The sequence below is a fragment of the Lucilia sericata genome, unplaced genomic scaffold (genome assembly GCF_015586225.1).
Source record: "Lucilia sericata isolate MDLA Ls3-8-SP2 unplaced genomic scaffold, ASM1558622v1 Contig000414F_arrow, whole genome shotgun sequence".
Lineage (NCBI taxonomy): Eukaryota > Metazoa > Arthropoda > Insecta > Diptera > Calliphoridae > Lucilia > Lucilia sericata.
The window spans coordinates 188,300-198,565 of NW_023994432.1; positions in this window are offsets into that span (position 1 = coordinate 188,300).

Genomic DNA, 10,266 nt, shown 5'->3' on the forward strand with positions numbered 1-10,266 from the left:
ATGGACGGACAGACGGACGGACGAACAGACGGACGGACATAGCTAAATCGACTCAGAAAATTATTCTAAGCCGATTGGTATACTTTAAGGTGGGTATAGGACCAATATTATTGTGCGTTACAAACATCAGCACAAATCCAATATACCCTCCCCACTAAAGTGGTGTAGGGTATAAAAAGGTTTTAACCAAATAGCAAGGTGAAACTCGCAGATTTTTACATTTTTGTCAAAAAAGAAATAAGCAACTTCTATTTCTGTCACATCACGTCACGCACTTTAACTACTTATATCTTAGGGCCATTAAGATCTTTCAATTTCTTCTTCCGACCAGTTATAGAGCTATTGAAGCCCTATATAAAAATACAAGAATTTTTAAAAATATATATGTATATGTATATATATTTTTCATCTCTTTAAAACGTACGACCGTCACGTTCGTCACGATGGAAATGCCCATATCTAACGATATTTGATCTTTAAATCTTTATTTCTTCGGATTTAATAAGTGGTGTCTAAATCCATCCAAAACTTTAGTGCATAAAAGCTTATGAATAAAAATAATATTTTTATACATACTTTTTTATTAATGGATGTATTTTTGAGAAACAAAGACTTTTCGTCTTTGGTGGTGGTGGTTTTACTCTTTAATGAACAACTCAAAATTGTTTGTCAAATTAAAAGTAGTTTTGTTTTCTCTGTCAATACTCAAGGATAATTTTGTTCTTTTTCAAGGAATTTGGAATCAATGAGCCCAAATTTTTCATGATTTTGTACAGAATTTCTCATAATCGTTTCAGAGTATGTACTTTTTCAAACAGCAAAAAAAAAATCGCTTGAAATTTTATACGGTTAATGGTACGTATTTTTGAAATTAATAAAATGCCCCGAAGACTTTTGCCTCGTTACACCAGGGGTACTACAATTCAAAGTACGGTGTGACGTAATATAAACTGAACAGTTCTTTACAAATCATTTGTAAGTGTGCTTAGTTCCCTACCAGTGATTGAAAATGCTGATTTCAGTATAATTTCTCAAAAAAAGCTTTTTAAATTTTTCTTCAAATTTCCTAATTTAAGCTCATTTTCAATTTCTAAAATTTTAAGGACTTTTTAGTCCAGAAACTGACTTTAAGGATTAAAAAAGGCAGAAAAATAAAATAACTATTTTATCGTTATAAGATAAATTTTGATATATATTTCAAAAAAAGTCATTACAGATAGAACAAGTTAGAGTGCTATATTCGGCTGAGCCGAATCTTAAATACCCTCCACCAGCTACTTTTATATTAATACTTTTTTAATTGATCAAATATTTGTAGAATTAAGTTTTCTCATGTCTTAAATAGAAAAACCCCAAGATTTAAACAGCTTAAATCTGTTACAATTCCAAAATTTATTGAACATTACATTTTATTTTATATTTTCATAGCGCCCTAAGATATGCTTTAACGATATTTAATAATGTGCATGTATGCATGTGTGTGAAAGATTTAAGGATTTTCAAAATACACATATATAATTTTGTTCTACGCAAATTGATAATGCAACTGGTCAAATACGGTTAAAATGCTTTTAGTGGCAGGACCTAGTATGGGAGATATGACCAATTATAGACCGATCGTAAAAAATTCTTTAAGCTAAATTTCTGTACATAAAAGCTATATTTCAGTCAAATTTTGTATCTATATCGTAATTTAATTTAATAAGTAATGTGTGTTCAAGTGATTTTCTGAAGGGAAACTTGCATAGCACCGACCGCACCCATGTTATGGACCGATCGTGAAAAAATCTTGAAATAGAATTTTTGTATATCAAACTAATATTTGTGCCAAATTTTGTATCAATATAGCTTTATTTGGTAATGAGTAATGCGCGTTTAAGAGATTTTCGTAAAAGGACCTTGTATGGAAGCTATGACCAATTATGTATATAAAGACAAAATTCTGTATCTATATCATTATTTGGTAATGAATATTGTGCATTTAAGTGATTTTCTGGAGGGGACCTAGTATGAGAGCTATTACCAAATATGGACCGATCGTAAAACAATATTATAGTGTAATTTATGTATATAAGAGCAATATTTGTGCTAAATGTATGGATATCAATATTTTGTATGAGTTATGACCAAGGATGGCCCGATCGGAAAAAAAATCACAGTAATATTTCTGTGCATATGAGCAATACTTGTACCAAAGTTTATATGTATATCTTAATTTAGTAGTGAGTTTTGCGCGTTTAAGTGATTTTCGGGATGGGACCTTGTATGGGAGCTATGACCAATTATGGACCGATCGGAAAACAATTTAACTTAACTTAATATATTTCATTGAATTCTAAAGCTATAGAGAAAAAAATTGGACTTGAATATATTTTGTGTACATTCTACCACTTTTTTCCGGATCGGTCCATTATAGGTCTTAGCTCCAATATAAGGCCCACTTCCGGAAATCAATTAAACGTTCATATTTCATTGTCAAATAAAGTTATCTTGATAAAATTCGACTCAAATATGTTTTGTCTTTATATGAATCACTCTACGAAATTTTTTAAACGCATATATTTCTTTGAATAATAAAGCTATCGGGATAAAGAACGACTTGAATATGTTTTGTGAGCATATAAATCATTGTACCAAATTTTTTCCCGATCGGTCCATATTTGGTAATATAGGCGCGGATCCAGCTCAAGCGTTTGGGGCGGGGGGAACTTTTTTTTCGGTCGGTATACATTTTGGTAGTGACGATTTTACTTGATTTTGATGACTATACGCAATATTTGATATGAGAATCGAAACTTTTTGAAGATTTTGTATTAGTTTTTAGTTAAAATACCGGGACATTTGAAAAATTCTCGATATTTTAGATTTTTATGAAAATTGGTACACACATTCTTTGTATAAATACTAATTTTAAGGGTTTCTAAAATTTCCAAATTCATTACAGTTTAGATTTTATCGAGGATTAAAGTTTATATTTTTAAGAATTTTTTTCAAAAAACATTAAATTTAAAATTATATTATATATTGTAAATATAATGTTAAAAAGGTAATTTTGAAAAATTTCGAACAAAAAAGTTGGATTTTAAACATCACCCTTTCCGATTTCGATGAAATTTGGTACTCACATTCTTCCTATGAATATGAAATTTAAAGTTCCCCAAAATTTCTAAATTCGTTACGATTTAGATTTTATCGAGGTTCAAAGTTCATATTTTTTTAGCACTTTTTTCAACAAGCATTAAATTTGACATTTAATATTTGTCCGATTTTAATCGTTTTAGTCGCTAATAAAAGTCTGTATCTTGTAGTTTAATATTACTAGTTATATTATTAAAATAATATAGTTTTAATACAAGGATAATTGTATATTCAAAAATGTCCTTGAATGAAGGATATCTCATGAACAAAATATAAAAAAAAATTAGAGTGGGACAATGAGGGAATCTCAAAAAAATCATCTTTTAGTAAAATTACTCACCTCAATTCCACACAAATGTATATAAAAACAAGTCAGAGTGCTATATTCGGCTGAGCCGAATCTTAAGTACCCTCCACCAGCTACTTATACATATATTAATACTTTTCTAATTGATCAAATATTTGTAGAAATAAGTTTTCTCATGTCTTGAATAGAAAAAATACAAAGATTTAAACAGCTTAAATCTATTACAATTCCATGATTTATTGAACATTACAAACACCATTTTCTTTTTATTTTTATGGCGCTTAGCGATATTTAGTAATTTGCATGTATGCATGTGTGTAAAAGATTTAAGGATTTTCAAAATAAATATATATAATTTTGTTCTACACAAATTGATAATGCAACGAGTTAACTACGGTTAAAGCGCTTTTAGGGGCAGGACATAGTATGGGAGATATGACCAATTATAGACCGATCGTAAAAATTTTTTTAAGCAAAATTTCTGTTCATAAAAGCTATATTTCAGTCAAATTTTGTATCTATATCGTAATTTAGTAATAAGTAATGTGTGTTTAAGTGATTTTCTGAAGGGAACCTTGTATGGGACCGACCGCACCTATGTTATGAACCGATCGTGAAAAAATTTTGAAATAGAATTTTTGTATACAAAATTAATATTTGGGCCAAATTTTTTATCAATAGCTTTATTTGGTAATGAGTAATGTGCGTTTAAGAGATTTTCGTAAAAGGACCTTGTATGGGAGCTATGACCAATTATGTATATAAAGACAAAATTTAAAAATTCTGTATCTATATCATTATTTGGTAATGAATATTGTGCATTTAAGTGATTTTCTGGAGGGGAGCTAGTATAAGAGCTATGACCAAATATGGACCGATCGTAAAACAATTTTATAGTTTAATTTATGTATATAAGAGCAATATTTTTGTTAAATGTATAGATATCAATATTTTGTAATGAGTTATGTGCATTTAAGTGATTTTCGGGAGGGAACCTTGTATGGGAGCTATGACCAAAGTTGGACCGATCATGAAAAAATGCTCAAATAACATTTCTGTGTACAAAAGTAGTATTTATGCCAAATGTTTTATGGGTATCACTATTTGATAATGAGTTATGTGCCTTTAAGTGTTTTTCTGAAAGGGACTTTGGGAGCTATGATCAATTATGGACCGATAGGAAAACAAATTCACAGTAATATTTGTCTGTATATGAGCAATGCTTGTGCTAAACTTTATATAAATATCTTAATTTAGTAATTAGTTATGTGCGTTTAAGTGATTTTCGGAAGGGGACCTTGTATGGGAGCTATAACCAATTATGGACCGATCGGAAAAAACTTTCACAGTAATATTTTCGTGCATATGTGGATATCTTAATTTTGTAATGAGTTATGTGCGTTTAAGTGATTTTCGGGAGGGGACCTTGTATGGGAGCTATGACCAATTATGGACCGCTCGGAGAAAAATTTCACAGTAATATTTTCGTGCATATGAGCAATACTTGTACCAAATTTTATGTGGATATCTTAATTTTGTAATGAGTTATATGCGTTTAAGTGATTTTTGGGAGGGGACCTTGTATGGGAGCTATGACCAATTATGGACCGCTCGGAGAAAAATTTCACAGTAATATTTCTGTGCATATGAGTAATACTAGTACCAAATTTTATATGGATATCTTAATTTAGTAGTGAGTTATGCGCGTTTAAGTGATTTTCGGGAGGGGACCTTGTATGGGAGCTATGACCAATTATGGACCGATCAGAAAAATCTTTCACAGTAAAATTTTCTTGCGTATGAGAAATACTTATAACAAATTTTATATGGATATCTTAATTTAGTAATGAATTATTTGCGTTTAAGTTATTTTCGGGAGGGGACCTTGTATGGGAGCTATGTCCAATTATGGACCGATCCAGAAAATTTTTTCTCTGAATGAATTCTATTCACATAAGATTTTAATTTATAAAATTTTGTAAAGATTTCGAAATTGTGACGGAAGTTATTAACAAAAAATCCATTTTCCGGGAATATGTACTTTTGTATGGGAGGTATATGAAATTGTTGACCGATTCTGGCAATTTTCAGCAGTAGTCAAGCTCTTGTGTAGAAACGAATGTATGGTGATTTTCATGGAATTATCTTGCATAGTTTTCGAGAAAATTACATCAGAATGTGTAAAAAATGCTTATTTTTTTCGAGGTTGTTTCAAATTTTGATTCATAACATTTCCGGATGTGAACCGATTTTGCTTATTTTCAATACCAAACTGCCTAGGATAATAATAAATATTTTGGGTGAATTTCGATAATTTTTGTTGCTTCGTGTTAACGTGAGAATGTTTTATACAGACAGACAGACAGACGGACGGACGGACGGACGGACAGACGGACATAGCTAAATCGACTCAGAATTTCATAAGGTCCAAGAATATATATACTTTGTTGGGTCTCAGATGAATATTTCTAGGTGTTACACACGGAATGACAAAGTTATATATACCCTCTATCACCACTGATGGTGGTGGGTATAAAAATTTATAAGTTTTTCTACCCTCCACCACATTAGTGGTGATTGAGGGTATATATAAGTTTGTTATTCCGTGTGTAACACCTAGAAATATTCATCTGAGACCCAACAAAGTATATATATTCTTGGTCCTGATGAAATTCTGAGTCGATTTAGCTCTGTCTGTCTGTCTGTGTAAAACACGCTCACGTTAAAACGAAACAATGGAAATTAACGAAATTCACCCAAAATATTCATTATTATCCGGTACAGTTTGGTATTGAAAATAATCGGTTTACATCGGTAAAAGTTATGAATCAAAATTTAAAACAACTCCGAAAAAATAAGCATTTTTTACACATTCTGATGTAATTTTCTCGAAAACTATGCCATATAATTTCATGAAAGTCATCATACATTCGTTTTTACACAAGGTCTTGATTCCTGCTGAAAATTGCCAGAATCGGTCCATAATTTCATATACCTCCCATACAAAAGTACATATTCCCGGAAAATGAGTTTTTTGTTAATAACTTCTGTCAGAATATTGATATCTTCACAAGATTTTACAAATTAAAATCTTATGTCAATGGAATTCATTGAGAGAAAAAATTTTCTGAACCGAAATTGCTCTCAAATACAAAAATATTACTATGTAATTTTTTTACGATCGGTTCATAATTGGTCATAGCTCCCATACAAGGTCCCTTCCCGAAAATCACTTAAACGCACATAACTCATTACTAAATTAAGATATCCATAAAAAGTTTGGTACAAGTATTGCTCACATACACAGAAATATTACTATGAAAGTTTTTTTCCGATCGGTCCATAATTGGTCATAGCTCCCATACAAGGTCCCCTTCCGAAAATCACTTAAACGCACATAACTCATTACTAAATTAAGATATCCATATAAAATTTGGTTCAAGTATTGCTTATATGCACAGAAATATTACTGTGATCGGTCCATAATTTATAGATACAGAATTTTGTCTTTATATACATAATTGGTCATAGCTTTCATACAAGGTCCTTTTACGAAAATCTCTTAAACGCGCATTACTCATTACCAAATAAAGCTATATTGATACAAAATTTGGCACAAATATTAGTTTGATATTCAAAAATTCTATTTCAAGATTTTTTCACGATCGGTCCATAACATGGGTGCAAGTTTCCCTTCAGAAAATCACTTGATACAAAATAGATAGATATAGATACAAAATTTGACTGAAATATAGATTTTGTGTACAGAAATTTATCTTAAAGAATTTTTTACGATCGGTCTATAATTGGTCATATCTCCCATACTAGGTCCTGCCCCTAAAACCAATTTAACCGTATTTAACTAGTTGCATTATCAATTTGTGTAGAACAAAATTATATATATGTATTTTGAAAATCCTTAAATCTTACACACACATGCATATATGTACATTATTAAATATCTTAGGGCGCTATAAAAATATAAAAGAAAATGGGGTTTGTAATGTTCAATTAATCTTGGAATTGTAACAGATTTAAGCTGTTTAAATCTTGGGGTTTTTCTATTTTAGACATAAGAAAACTTATTTCTACAAATCTTTGATCAATTAAAAAAGTATTAATATAAAAGTAGCTGGTAGGGTATTTAAGATTCGGCTCATCCGAATATAATACTCTAACTTGTTTAATTTAAAATTGTTTTCCAAAAAGTCAAATGTGGATTATTTTTGAATAGCGCTAAAACGCGTTAAGAACTCAGTTATTTTTTAAAATAAATATTAATTACTTTTGTTAACGAATCCGCGAAGAGACATATATTTATTGTTGAAAACCGATAGAGTCGAAAAGAAACAAGATAGAAAACTGAAATATTTTGCCAAAATATTTTTAGCCCCCATATTATGCCCTATTCAAAAAATTACTATATTGCTTAAAAAAGCATGTATAGCGATGAAATTCAATATAAAAAAGTTTTATTGGAAATGTATATGTCAAAGTTTATGAGGATCGGTATATAATTGACTCTATCCCTCATAAAAAGAAAATTACTTTAACGCTCATAACTGTCTTCATAATACCAGTTTAGCGACGAAATTTAATACAGTTACAAGTTCCACTTCAGAAAATGAATTTGTTATTTTAATGTCCAAACGTAAATATAAAACAAATAAAAATAATTTTGTTTACTTTTTTCTTAATTTGGTTATTTTTTATTCGAATTTTGGTTAAAAAAAAAATTTTGTTGTGGTAACACTATTTGTACTGAAATTCAAGCAATTATTTTATCTGAAACAGATAAATTATTTATTGTATTTTTGCAATTATAATACACAAAATTTCTTATTGAATCTATAAAACTTTTGTTAAAAAAAATATATATAATTTTAACAAAAATTTTACTAATTCTATAAAATTAAAATTTTTAGAAAAAAGTACTTATATACTTAGCAGTGTCGCCAGATGTGGGGATTTGTCCCCAAATTGGGGATTTCAAGTTTTATTTGGGGACAGATTTTCGTGGGGAGGGATTTGGGGATTTTCGTAAAATTTGGGGATTTTTTTGTAATTTTTCCGCTATTTTTGGGGTTTTTATTTTTTCTTAAAAATATTAACATTATTATTATTTCTAGTCTAGTTTTTATGGGTTTTCTAGGTTTAAACAATTTTAAAAGTAGCTTGGCAATTATATCACAAAAAAATTAGAATGGGTTCATGAAGAGATCGCAAGAAAATTGAATTTTATTAAATTAATTCACATTATTTATTTTTTGTTTGAATTATTTTTTTCATCAATGAACAAAAGTATAAATTTTTAAATTTGTATAGAAATGAAAGTTAACTTTCTAGAGATCCCCTCATGGTCCCATTCTGTTGTTTGTATATGTTGTATATTTTAGTGTAGTAAAAATGGAAGATACAACAATTATAAAATCGGAAAAGTAGTTTAGAAAATATACGATACTAAATTTTATGCCTTTGAGAAAAAATGTGGATTTTCAACCTCTAAACCGTAACGAATTTGAAAATTTTGGAAAACTTTTAATTTTGTATTGATACAAAAAATGTGTATACCAAATTTCATCGAAATCAGAGAATCATGTTCGAAAATTTTTAAAATTACACATATCGAGACACTACATTTAAAAAGTGCTAATTCAAAAATGTCTAGTTTTCAGGAGAGGAAAAAAACTGTTTAATTTGTATAATGTTGAACAAATTAATAACATTCTTTCCATAATATGTTTATAATAATCTTACCAATTTATAATTATATACAAATTAATACATTTTGTGTTTTTCAAGGATTTATCTTTGGTTAGCACATTTTGTTCAAAGGAAAATTTTAAAATTGAAACATTTATTGGTAAAATAAAAATTACTATATTTCCGAAACTAAATATTGAATTCCAATTTATTAAACAGATTCCTGTTCAGTATGTCATATTTTATAATAGCGGAGATAAATATTTAATAAAATTAATTTTTCAAAAAATGTTGTAAAATTACTATGGGAGATAGCACTTATTTTCTTAAAAAATATTCTACTTTGTGTAGTAGACAAAACAGATACTAAAAGCACAAAAGTTAATATTTTGATCCCAAATTTGTACCAGCACTTTTTGAATATAGGGTGTCGATATATTGATATTAATATGAACATCAGGGAGATTTTCGGAATAAGTCCATTAATTATGTACCGAGGTTTACAGAATTTGAAAGAGTTATTAGTTTCATATCATTTTTGTTAAATCTTATAGTACATTAATTTTTGAACGATTCACTACAGTAAACCGATTTGTTGTAAGAGAGGTAATATGGGGTGTTCGGTCAATTATGGACTGACCCACATGAAATTTGGTAGAGAGATTTTGATTCATATAACAATTGTTTGTGTAGAATTTCGTTCTTATACAGGCTTTTTGAAGCCAATCATGAACTTAAGCCTTTATAGCGTGTAACATTTCTGTAACAAACCCAAAAATTGACTCTAAAATAGGTCCTAGGCACTTATTTTCGAATCAAATTAGTGAAGCACATTCATGAGATTCCACTTAACTGTTTTGTATGTATGTATTTTAACATGATATGTGGCAAAACTATTCACTTATGCTAAATTGAATTTTCAGTTTTGATAAAAAGTTAAATTTTGTGTTCAAGCTAAATTGGTAAGATAATTTCGATTTTTAAAAATTTTATAAAAGGGGAAAAAAAGTTTCGTTGTTTTTATAAGATTTTGTAGACAATTTTGTGTAAATTTATTATTAATTAAAAAAAATAAACAATTTAAAATTTCTTGTATCATAAAAATCGATTTTAAAATC